This window comes from Jaculus jaculus, chromosome X (assembly GCF_020740685.1).
Source record: "Jaculus jaculus isolate mJacJac1 chromosome X, mJacJac1.mat.Y.cur, whole genome shotgun sequence".
NCBI classification, from domain to species: Eukaryota; Metazoa; Chordata; class Mammalia; order Rodentia; family Dipodidae; genus Jaculus; species Jaculus jaculus.
Genome location: NC_059125.1, coordinates 34,746,675 through 34,760,555, shown reverse-complemented (window position 1 = coordinate 34,760,555; position 13,881 = coordinate 34,746,675).

The following is a 13,881-nucleotide window of genomic DNA, read 5'->3' as shown; positions in this document are numbered from 1 at the left end:
GGATATCAGTAAAGTATTCTACTGAGAGAGAGAATTGGGGCGCTAGAGCCTTAGCCACTGTAATTGTACTCCAGATGTGTGTGCCACCTTATGTGCGTGTGCAACCTTGTGCACTTGCATCATCTTGTGCACCTGGCTTTCAATGTCCTGATATCTTCCTTTTTTTTTTTTTTTTTTTTTTTTTGAGGTAGGGTCTCTCTCTCTCTCTAGCCCGGGTTGAGCTAAAACTCACTCTGCAGTCCCAGGCTGGCCTTGAACGCACATCAATCCTATTTCTGTCTCCTGTGAGCTGGGATTAATGACATGCACCACCACACCCAGGCTCTTTCTCCATTTCATTTTGGTTGTTGTTAATGACTGAATAATATTCCATGTGTGCATGGTATGTGTATTATCTTACTTTTTCTTTATTTCATTATCCACCAATGAGCATCATTTTCTCCACTTTTAATTACCTGAGGTTAACTGTAGTAAAATAGTAAATCAAGTTCAAGAATTAAATAATCCACAAGGTTTTCAAAAATAAAAAAAAAATTTAAAAAAACAATTGCATAAATGAAATATACACAGCTTTTGTTACTAGGCTTAACTTAGTCAAGAAAACCAGAGACTCCTCAAACAGAGGTGAGTCAACAAATAAAGAGTATCTTTTTTTTTTATATTTTTTTTTTTTATTTTTATTTTTTATTTATTTATTTGAGAGCGACAGACACAGAGAGAAAGACAGATAGAGGGAGAGAGAGAGAATGGGCGCGCCAGGGCTTCCAGCCTCTGCAAACGAACTCCAGACGCGTGCGCCCCCTTGTGCATCTGGCTAACGTGGGACCTGGGGAACCGAGCCTCGAACCGGGGTCCTTAGGCTTCACAGGCAAGCGCTTAACCGCTAAGCCATCTCTCCAGCCCAAGAGTATCTTAATTACAGCTTAATAAACTGAATGCAGACATGATCAGATGCATGAACGGGCAGCTAGATTGTACATACCATTCATTTCCACGTTACTTTGATAAGTTCAGTAACAAATATTTCAGTTTATCTTATACTATGAACCCAAGAGTATATCCCATTTTTGTTAGAATTCCTCATATAATCAAATAGGGTTAATGTACACCAGATGTAATAAATTTTTTAAAATTATGACTTTGAATGTAACAGGTCTAACTATCATTCTATAGTGCTTTCCCAGAATATGAGTTTTAGTTTGTTTGCTAAGTAACGTAATTACTAGAGAATCCCCATATTGTACGACATAAATAATAAGAAGTCATCTCGGTAAGCAGAGGTAGGAGGAGCCTTTTGTTGGTTTTCTGCACGTTCTACCAGCAGTTTGGTCAGGGTTGTGTTACTTATAGCTTCATTTTGGTGTTCTGATCCTAATAACTCTTCTATGTTTTGATTTAAGTATGCTCATTGTAGGACTGGGTCATCTAACTGGATTTTCTTGCATTTGATTTTTCATGTTATTTCTTTTGTGCAGTGGTCTGCAGTATACAGGCATGTAAGTGGGTGGATCAGCCTGGGCTCTAGCAAAATGGGAATCTGAAGCAGCTTGAGGCAGTTGCTTCGCAGCCTGGGCTTTGGCTGTCATTTGTCAAAGCCGCCTGACCTCTCACACGGTATTGCGCCAAAGCTGCCTGTGCTTGCACTAGGAGGGACACTGAGGCACCAATCACTGAAGCAGCCCAAACTCTGGCAGGGAATACTGGGACCTGGAAGCAGTCTGCACTCTCCCACAATAGGACATTGGTGGATGGTTGGAGTGGCAGATAGGGAGGGAATGGCACCTGAGCTGACGCAAGCGATAAACACAGTCTGCACTTGCATCGCAGTTACATTGTGCCTGGGCTTGCTCGTGAATGTACAGAAACCAGAGCCGTAAGTGAGCCAATGGGTGGAGCAGTCTAATTTTCTTCACTACAGGGATCGATCTGCGTGGCCTTGCTCTTTGATACGCAAATTGATAAAAGGAGCCTGAACTCCAATGGGCCAGCAGGCATAGCCTGGCCAAGATAACTTAGGCAGAGGTGAAGTGAGGCAAGTGGAACTATGGTGGCCTGGGACCCTTTTCCTACAGTAAGTGTGGGAGTTTCCTGAACCTGGGTCTGTTGGAATGGCGACTACTTGGGAGGAATGGTGGGGTACCCACCAGTGAGGGAATCAAAGACTCCCTGTTTTTAGCCTTCTGTGCCTTCCCACTGGCAATCTATTGGAGATATCTCTCCCCTAAAAGAACCAGTGAACCCTTAATGTCTTGCCTTTCTTTCTCCGGGATCTATGGTGCAATCACTATCTTGGCCAGAGCTCAACAAACATATTCTTAATGTACTAATTTCTTTTATTAATGGCTTTGAAGGTAACAAGTATAAAATGATTGCAGGATGCCTTATTATTAGACACCAATAATTGTAAGTCAATTTCTTGACAAAGGATTACTCAGAGACAGAGAATAAAATGCACAAATGTGTTGCTCATCTGAATTGCAATTACCTCAAGAAGACACTTTGGTTCAGCTAACGCACAAGTCACTTTCATTTCAGGGTTAGTTCTCCAAGTATAGTAACATATTCATTTCCTTTCATCTTTTAGAATGAAACAAAGATAAAAAGCAGTGTTTGATAGAGATGCCCTTTCAGTTGAACTGAAGCAAATGTAGTTCAAATATACTACTTTCTTTCAAAGTTATGACTTTGAGTGTAACATCTGTAAAGGTATTTAGTGTTAATTTGTTAACTAGTGTTAACTTAGTGTTAAAAGGTAAATTAATGTTAGCGTTTGTGACATTCATTTAAGACGTATGCTCAGGTCATTTTCAAGTATGAAGTAAACGCTGTGATCCATATTTTCTTAAAAGTGCTCTTTTGACCTAACCAAACAAATGTTTTTCAAATGTATTAGCATCTTCTAGTTATGACTTTCACTTATACATGATAGTGACTCAACACATTATAATTGCATATAAGCCAATTTAATTAGAAAGCCTTTCCTATGACCTAAGACATTTGGAGAAAGAAGTGTACTCTTGAGTTTCTCAGAAAAGTATGACTTTTGATTTCTAGAAGATTGTAAACCATATTTATTAGACATTCTCATTTAACTCTGTTCAATAAACATATTCCTGATGCTTGCTTTTCAGTCATGAGTTAGCTCAGTTATGTAACATAGTGAATGTAAAAAACTATATTGTCTACCAGAAGAAATGCAAGCTGTTTCGTTTAGAAATTTTTTTTTTACAAATTCTGAGAAAAAAGTTTAATATGGAGTTTCTCAGAAGTGTTTGTATTATTTATATCTAGAAGAGAGACATATGCTAGTGTGTGAGTACCATTTTTCAGTTAGTGCTCCAACTTTTGTAATTTACAAATATCAAGTCAGTAAAGATTGTTATCCTTTTTTTTTTTCAGAAATGCTTGTGAGAAAAAGGTTCATTTTTGCCTTACCTGTTCAAGGGAAAGCTCCACGATGGCAGGGAGAAATGATGGCATGAGCAGAGTGTGCACATCACCCCTTGGCCAACATATAATGTGGACAATAGCAACAGGAGAGTATGCCAAACACTGGCAAGGGGAAGCTGGCTATAATACCCATAAGCCTTCCCCCAACACTACACGCCCTCCAGGAGGCATTAATTCCCCAATCACCATCAGCTGGGAATATAGCCTTCCAAACACCTAAGTTTATGGGGGACACCTGAATCAAACCACCACAACTTCTGAATATTAAATATTTTGCAAGTTCATTACATTACTGGTTTAGTTTGCTAAGGTAGGCAATATAATGATTGCACAACAGTATAGTAAATGACACAAGGAACATGAGTGCTTTCTTTTAAAGGCTTCTTAGCAGATACTCTGGCAAAATAGTGAACTATTATTTTTCTACTGTGAGTTTGACTTGACAGCTCTAGACGATGTGTTTGATTTTTCTTCAAAGTTTTGACCTTGAGAATGACAAGTGTAAACCATCTGGTTTTGTACTATAAAAGGTAGTAAGTCTATGGAATTTCAAGTTGGTTGACTAAGTTTGTCAACAAAAAGTTTACAGTACACCAAATGAAAGTGACATTTTTGGTAGAAAAGTATATCACTGTGTTTTTAATTTGAGTTTGAAATACTATTTCTAGGAGAGATAGTTGTGTTGAGTGTAGAACGAGGAACTAGTTTGAAAACACCTTTCATTTCATTGTTACTTTGAACACCAGTGTCTGTTAATAACAAATGAGGTTAAGTAGATATGGTGAAACATCCTCAATAAATATAATCAGCAATTGCCACAGGTGTGTACGAGTTTCTTTAACTGTTTTTACTTTTGCTCTGATTAGAATTAGATTTTTTTCAAATCCTTTTCATTTTTGTGTTCGTTGTCTAAGCCTGGTAAGAAAATGATTGCAGAAAATGACATTGAAGCTACACTTCTGCAGAGATGAGTACTACTGTATTTCTAAGTTGAAATTCAAATAGCATATTTAGTACATAATTAATGGTACACAGGTTTGGTGACACATCATCAATAAATAGACCAAGGAGTAATGAATGAGTTTACTACAACATTTTGATACTGAGTGACAAAACTAAATGACCTGGTTTTGTACTTTAAACCATAAAAGTTAATTTGTAAGTATATTTCATTTCAAGGTTGGTATACTAAGCCTCCTTACAAAAACTTTGCACTACACTGAATTGAAGTGATATTCTCACAAAGAAGTATAAAACTGTGTTTTTAATTTGCGTTTTAAATACCAACTCTAGGACATTTTGTGTTGAGGTGCTAGTTTCAAAGTACACATAAGCAAGGTTAAACACAAAATCCACATGATTGTCAACGTCTAGTGCCTAAGGGTTCCTGGGTAAGAGACCCGACGAAATCAGGGCATAAGTGATGCAGAGAAGCTGAAAAAAGTGCAACTGCAACTGCATACTTTATTTCTGGCACTGTTCATTTCTGTACAGAAAGAAACCATGAAGAAAATCAGTACATACACAAAAATGTTGTTTTCAAAACAGTTTTGTTGCACACACAATAATTGAAAGAATAACTTCTCTCTTAATAATATTGAACAACGTAGTGATGGTTTATGTTCCCAATTAAACTTCAAAGTACCTCAGGCATGTGAAACACCTTTACCTAAGCAGAAACCACATTCCCAAGAGGCCTAAGCATAGGCAAAACTTTCAGTATTGTGATCAAGACATATGCATCTTGTTCACTTCAGCTTCATGACCTCTGTTCCCCCTGCTCTAAGGACAATCTGAGAATTGCGTCTCAGGCTTAGCCCATCTGAACTTCCTCACATGATCTCTTCGATAGATGCAGAAAAGGCCATAGACAACATACAACATCACTTCATGATCAAAAAGTTGGACAGAATTGGCATGGATGGTTCATAGCATAACATAATAAAGGCAATATACAAAGCTCCTAAGTCCCAAATAATGGAGAGAGACTAAAGGAATTCCCATTAAAAGCAGGAAAAAGACAAGGTTGTTCACGCCCACCTCCGCTCTTCAAGAGGTCCTAGCTCAAGCTATAAGACAGGAGAAGGAAATAGAAGGGATACAATTTGGAAAGGAAGAAGTTAAGTTAGCTCTATTCGCTGAAGACATGTCAGAGACCTGAGTGACTCCATCCCAAAAATCCTGAAGGTGATTAATTCCTATAGCAAAGAAGCAGGATACAAAAATCAATGCACAAAATCTTTCTATATGTAAATGACAAAGATACAGAGAAATAAATAAAATACAAGGTTCCATTATCAATAGCAACAACAACAACAACAAAAAATACCCTTGGAATAACCTTAAACAAGAAAGTGAAAGTACTATACAATGAAAACAATAAAGAAATTAAGGAGAACTTTAGAACGTGGAAAGGCCTCCTATGCTTCTGGATAGGGAAAATTAACATTGTGAAGATGGTCATCCTACTAACGTCAATATACGGATATGACAAACGTCCTAACAATATAGCCTAGAAAAAAGACAGCATCTTCAACAAATGGTGCTGGACAAACTGGATAACCACATGCAGGAAACTGAAACTTGATCCACACATTTCATAATGAGCTACACTCAAGTCCAAATGGATATATAATGGATAATTAAGATGTGGTATATCTACACAATGGTATATCTATACAGCAGTAAGAAAAAAAATGACACAATGAAATTTGAGGAAAAACCTGGAACCTGGAACTTACCAAATCAAAAAAAAAAAAAATTCATCACATAGTCTCTAGACAGTCAACTAGACTACTTAACCTGAATGTACCCAAGGTACCTTACATGCCCAGCAAGCTTCTCGTGGACTAAACAATAGAATAGTTGGGGTGGGATTGGAAGGGAATGCGGGGGTGGGAAACAGAAATCTAGGCCCAAATGGCAATTACCATAAAATTCTACCTCCTAAAAGCAGATGGAATGGCGGTTTAGTGGGAACACCTGACCCAGAAGCAACTGGAGAGGGTATGATGAAGCCTTACCTTAATCTTTTACATATTCCCTCCCTTCCTTTCCCTCTCCTTCTCTCTCTCTCTCCCCCCTCCCTTCTTGTTTATATGTGTTATATTTTCTTCCTTTTCTCAGTGGGCAATGACCTGTAACTCCCAGTACCAGCATGTGGCTATCATCCACAAAGAGCTTTTGATCAGAAAGACTTACAACTTTTCCTAAAAGAAAGACATTTCTGTAAGAGCACTTGATGACACACCAAAGGTTAGTGATAAGACCCTAGTGCTAAAGACACTTTTTTAGGTTAATGCTTAAAATGCAATGGCATGGCTGGAAGCTAGAAGAGAGGCAGTCCCCAGATAGTCAGTGTGTCTGGGGCCAGAACTTGATACACGGGCAGCTGGGGGAAAATGACCAATATCTGTCCAAGAAACTCATGTTCTAACCTACTTAGCAGCAAATAACCTGGTGTGATGCCCACACAAATGCAATCGTGGTACATAGCTATGGTGGGAAACCAACTGTTCTTGATTAGGCTAACTGAATCCCTCAGTTGTACGGGGCTCATAGCTGGAATTGGAAAACAAGTCAGAAACATAACAAACATAAGCCTGCTTTCTACTATCAAGCTGCCACCAATCGTGGGCTACAAGAAGGCCTACACCTATTAAATTCTCTATGGAAAGTATGCATTACCCATTTGCCTGGTTCCATTGAGAAATCTGCTTATTTTTTTCAGATAGAAGTAGATCCTAAGGAGAGAGCTACCCTATGATACCTATCATACCAATAGGGCCCCAGGTGAAACAAAGAACAATTAGCAAAACAAGCAAGGGAGCTGTTTTCCTGATGAACCCTATACGAGCACAAAGGGGAAGGAGAGCAACACATAGTAAAATCAATTCCTACCAGGTCAGAGAGCCAGAAACCCAGAGGCTCCAACACCTCATCACTGAAACAGACCAAAAATGAACACAAAATGTTTCAGGGAAAAGTTGCGAAAGAGGGGCAGAAAGAATGTCAGAGCCTCATGTTGCATCTTGATATGCAGATATTTATTCTGTGGGCTGACGCCAGAATGCATGGCCAATATACTTCAACAAAGAGGGGACAAGGGGATGGATGAGCCTAATAATGGTCCCAAATTGAATGTATTTTCTGTGTACAGAACAGATTAAGAAAAAAAAGAAAAACAAATTTACCATTGTAAACTAAGAGTGGATTCAATGTTCTATAAGCTGACTGTGTACTAAGAACATTTTTCATTGTAAATTAACGGGGAAAAACCTAGTAATATAAGCTAATTGTACACTAAGATTTCACATTGTAAAGAAACAGTGAGTTCAAAATACTATAAGTTGATTTTGTGTGTAGAAATTTTCCTGTTGGAAACTTACAGAAAATTCACATTTCTAAAAACTGAGAGTCTACTAGGAACATTTCCCATTGCAAACTAACAGTAAATTCAAAGTTCTATAAGCAGATTACAAGTTAACAACATTTCTCAGAGGACTTCTGGCCAAGATGGAGACTGCCTAGCTGTTTTACAAATCCCAGGGAAAGAAAGGCAAGACTAAGGGTTTTCTGGGTCTTCAAGTCAGTGGAAGGGCACGGGGGGGGGGGGGGGGGACAGGGATCCGTGGATCAGCTCATGGGCAGGTAGCCCACCTCTCCCACCAAATAGCCACTGCACTCGGCGCCACTGCCTCCACGCCCACTGCCACTGCCTCCATGGGCCAAACACGATCTGATCAAGTGCAGATTGATCGCTGAGTAAAGAAGCTTAAACGGCTCTGCACACTCTCCCATATTACTGCTCATGCTTCGGTACGTTCAGCGAGCCCAGTCCCACCCCAATAGCAACACAAGCCCAGACTATGTTTCTGACTTGTGCCAGCTCAGGTGCCATCCCCTACCTGTCTGCCATGCCAGCCATGAACCATTGTCCTATGGTAGGGGACTGCAGACTGTTTCTGGGTCCCAGTGATCCCAGCAAGACTTTGGGCTGCTTCAGTGGTTGGTACCTCACTCCCCATCCAAGCTCAAACACAGGCAGCTTTGGCACATTAGCACTTGAGAATTTAGGCAACTTTGGCACCCCCGGTAGGGAATAAATAGGTGGGTTTGGCAAGTGGCAGCCAAAGCCCAGGCTGCTTGGCAACTGCCCCAGGCTGTCTCAGATTCCCATTGCACTAGAGCCCAGGCTGATCCTCCCACCTACGTGGGCGTACACTATCATGGGCAGACCACAGTGCATAAGAAATAACATAAAAGATCAAATGCAAGAAAATGCAATCTACAATAAATACATCTAACCAAAACATAGAAGAGTTATTAGAATAAGAACATCAAATTGAAGCTATGAGCAATGCAAACATGACCAACCCTCTGATAGAACTTGCAGACAAGCAAGTTAGTGATGCTACCATCACTGAGCTAGAATAGATAAGAAACTTGAAGGCGTTTAAGAAGAGTTAATAGTTTGAGGGAGAGAGAGAGAGAAAAAAAAACATTAAAAATAAGCTGGCCATACTAAATGAAGACATAAAGAAATGCAAAGATGAATTCAAAGAATCATTAAAAAAAATCAGAAAATGCTGTGAAAAGGGAACTTGAGAGAGGGATTCTAATGATACATATAAAAGTAGTAGAAAATGCAAACTTAATTGAATAAGTCTAAAACTCTCTAGAGGCTCTGAAGAAAAGGGTCAGCAAAGTGGAGGATAGAAACTCTGATCTGGAAGAAAAGATGAAAAATCAGTTCCAGAGTTCAAATATTTCAGTAAGTTCAAAAGTTCCTGAAGCCGGGAGTGGTGTCGCATAATCCCAGCACTCGGGAGGCAGAGGTAGGAAGATTGTCATGAGTTCAAGGCCACCCTAAGGTGACAGAATTAATTCCAGGTCAGCCTGGACCAGAGTGAGACCCTACCTCAAAAAACCAAAAAAAAAAAAAAAAAGTTCCTGTGAACAGATCATGAAGGAATTGTGGGATACACTTAAATGTCCGAATATCAGAATCATTGGAATACCAGAAGGAGAAGAATTTCAGACCAAAGGCATTATTAAAAAAAAATAATAATTGAAGAAACCTTTCTCAGTCTCTTAAAAGACCCATCAAGATACAAAAAACCAACAGATTTCCAAACAGACTGAACCAAAGGAGAAACGTTCCAAGACATATTATCATTAAGACTCTAAACATTGACACCAAAGAGAAAATCCTAAAATCAGCTAGGGAAAAAGAACACACCACTTTCAAAGGAAACCCCATCAGAATTATTTCAGAATTCTCAATGGAAACCCTGAAAGCTAGAAGGGCCTGGAATGAAACTCTCCAAACGGCTTCCAACTCAAACTACAGAGCAAAAGTTCACCTTATAACAGATGGTGAAAGGAAAACTTTCCATGACAAAACTCAGCTTTACAAATATATGAACACACAACCAAATGTATTCCAGGCAATTCTCCACAGAGAAGAAACAAATAACCAAACACAAATGCCTACAAGAAGCAGATCACAACAACCAAACCCAGAGTAGAAACAAAAAAAATTTCAAATTCCTTGGAAATGCCAACACACCTCTACCACCACAACATGACAGGGATCAAATCAAATCTCACAGTCATCACCCTAAATATCAATGTCCTTAATTTACCCATCAAAAGACACAAGCTAGCAGGGTGGATCAAAAAATTAGACCCCTCAATCTGCTGCCTTCAAGAAACCCACCTTATTACTAAAGACAGAAACCTCCTCAGGGTGAAAGGGTGGAGAACAATAGTCCAAGCAAATGGGAATAAGGAACAAGCAGGTGTAGCTATATTAATATCAGATAAAATTGACTTCAAGAATAATCAAAAAAGACAGAGAAGGCTACTTCCTACTTATCAAGGGAACAATCCAAAAAGAGGCTATTACAATCATAAATCTGTATGCCCCAAACACAGGGGCACCACAGTTCATAAAACAAAACGAACTTGACATTTAAAAAGAAATAACCACCAACACCATCATGGTAGCTGGGGACTTCAACACACCATTATCAGCAATAGACAGATCTCAATAGACTCAGCAGGGAAGTAAGAGAGCTCAACAAAACCATAGAACACTTAGAACTAATCTATAGAACTTTCCATCCCAAATCCACAGACTGCACATTCTTCTCAGCAGCCCATGGAACATTCTCTAAAATAGAACACATAGTCACAAAGGTCACATAGTCACAAAGACTGGCTCAATATATTTAGGAAAATTGACATAATTCTTTGCATGATATAAGATCACAATGCTATATTGCTAGAAATCAACAATAAAAAACCCACCAAGAATCCCAACGGCAACTGGAAACTGAACAGCACACTCTAAAACAACAAATCGATAGCGATTGAAATAAAAAAAATGAAATTGCAAAATCCCTGAAATTGAATGACAATGAGAACACAACATACCAAAACTTATGGAGCACAATGAAGGCACTCCTCAGGGGAAAATTCATAGCACTCATTTCCTTCATGAAAAAGACAGAAAGATCCCAAATCAATAGACTAGTCATCCACCTGAAGACACTGGAAAAACGAGAAAAATCCAACCCAAAGAGCTTTAGAAGGAAAGAAATAATTAAAATCAGAGCACAAGTGACGTAGAACTTTTTTTTGATGAAGCATCTATAACAGGGAAATGCAGGTTAAAACTACATTGAGATTCCATCTCACTCCTGTCAGATTGGCCACCATCAGGAATACAAATGATCATAAATGTTGGCGGGGATGTGGAAAAACAGGAAACCTTCTACACTGCTTGCTGGTGGGAATGCAATCTGGTCCAGCCATTGTGGAAATCAGTGTGGAGGTTCCTAAAACAGCTAAAGATTGATCTACTATATGACCCAGCTATAGCACTCCTAGGCATATATCCAAAGGACTCATCTCATTTCCTTAGAAATACGTGCTCAACCATGTTGATTGCTGCTCAATTTATAATAGCTGGGAAATGGAACCAGCCTAGATGTCCCTCAACTGATGAGTGGATAATGAGGATGTGGCACAATTATACAATGGAGTTCTACACAGCGGTAAAGAAAAATGAAGTTATGAAATTTGCAGAAAAATGGATGGACCTGGAAAGGATTATACTAAGTGAGGTAACCCAGGCCCAGAAAGCAAAGCGCCACATGTTCTCTCTCATATGTGGATCCTAGCTACAGATGATTGGGCTTCTGCGTGAGAATGAAAATACTTAGTATCAGAGGCCAGTAAGGTAAAAAGGAGACATAAAGGGTGGAGAAAGGAAGGGAGGAGGATACTTAATAGGTTGATATTGTATATATGTAATTACAATGATTGAAATGGGGAGGTAACATGATGGAGAATGGAATTTCAAATGGAAAAGTGTGGGGGTGGGGAGGGTGGGAATTACCATGGGATATATTTTATAATCATGGAAAATGTTAATAAAAATTAAATAAAAAAAATAATAGTTAAAAAAAATCAGAGCACAAATTAATGAATTGGAAACCAAGGAAACAATTAAGGCAATTGAGAAAACAAAGAGCTGGTTCTTTGAAAAAATAAACAAGATTAACAAAGCTGTGGCCAATTTGATCAAGCAAAAAAGGGAGAGACTCCAAATTATCAAAATTCAAAATGAAAAATGTAGATATCACAACAGACATAAGTGAAATCGGCAGAAAAAAAAAAGAAAACCTCCCTAAAAGAAGAGTTCAGGACTAGATGGATTTGCAGCAGAATTTTATGAAACCTTCATGGAAGAACTCAAACCAATCTTTCTAAAACTGTGTCACAATATTGAAGAACAGGGAAAACTACCCAACTCCTTCTATCACCTTAATCCCAAAAACCAGGCAGAGATGCCACAAGAAAAGTAGGACAGATGATTGGGCTTCTACATGAGAATGAAAATAGTAGCAGAGGCCAGTAAGGTAAAAAGGAGACATAAAGGGTAGAGAAAGGAAGGGAGGAGGATACTTAATAGGTTGATATTGTATATATGTACTTACAATGATTGTAATGGGGAGGTAATATGATGGAGAATGGAATTTCAAATGGGAAAGTGTGGGGGGTGGGGAGGGAGGGAATTACCATGGGATATATTTGATAATCATGGAAAATGTTAATAAAAAATTTTAATTTTAAAAAAATAAATAAATAAAATTTAAAAAGCAGATTTGGTGAAATATCTTTAATAAACTAAAAAGAGCAATCATGTCACAAGTTTTGACTTTGAAAATGACTGTGAACATTTGGAGTTTACTTTTTTTAAAAAAGTTTTTGGTGGTAGGGTCTCACTCCAAAGAGGCTAATGGTTGTATATGTTTTCTTCAAAGTTTCACACTGAGAATTACAAGTGTAAACCACCATATAAATTAGTTTGTAAGTCCATTTCATTTCAGTGTTAGTTAACTAAGCCTGGTAACAAAATTTTTGCAATACGCTGTTATGACTTGACATTCTCACAGAGACGTGTACTACTTTTTTTGTAATTTGAGTTTGAAGTACCATCTCTAGAACATGTATTCATGTTGCATTAACAAGGATCTAATTTGAAAGTACCTTTCATTTAAATGTTAGTTCTCCAACATAAGGTATATGCATACAGCAATTCATGTTAAGTTGTCTTTTGCATCATCCCAGTGGTCACCACCATGTGAAATGTGAAGCTTCTGTAACCAACAGTGAGAGTAGAATTAATATATGAATATGAACATAAATTATAGTACTTACAGGGCACTTTTGTGAGCATAGTATATGCATTTATCTAGACAAGATTGGGCTTTATATCCCTAAGTCTCATGACTTCCCTGGTTGTACACTTTTTATTAGTTTTTCAATATCAAGATATATTCACTCACATAAAGCGGGGATCAAGTCCAATTAAAGAGCAGTTGGTTTCCCCAGAGCAGACATGCCACTGTTGCACCTGTTCAGTCATTTGGCTTGTGTGGCCAAACTTCAGGCTTCCAGTGTCCACAGTTTTAACACTGATGACTTTTGTTTCCCATATGGCTGCATGCAGTGCAGCTTTTCCCAGCTTTACGTTAGTTGGCCTACAGAAATGAAGCACCAGCTTGATTTCTTAGTGATCTTGCTGCCCAGGCATGTGAAGTCTTCAGAAATAGGGTCTTACCATTTGTTTCTCATGGGAACCAAGGGCTTTAGCAATATCCTTTGGAGGAACAGGGACCTTCCTGGGCAAAAACTCACTAGAAGGTAACCCATCCCAGGCACTGAAAATTTTCTAGTAACAATGCTTGGGTTCCATAGTGCCAATATCCAAATAAGTAGGGTTTAATATCTTGAGTATCATGAATTTTGATTTACCTTCCCCACCCTTCTTTTACTCTGTTTCTCTCCCAGGCCTCTCTGGAATATGTTCTTCTGCTTACATATCTGCAATACCATACCCTTAAGTCCTTCCCTTAT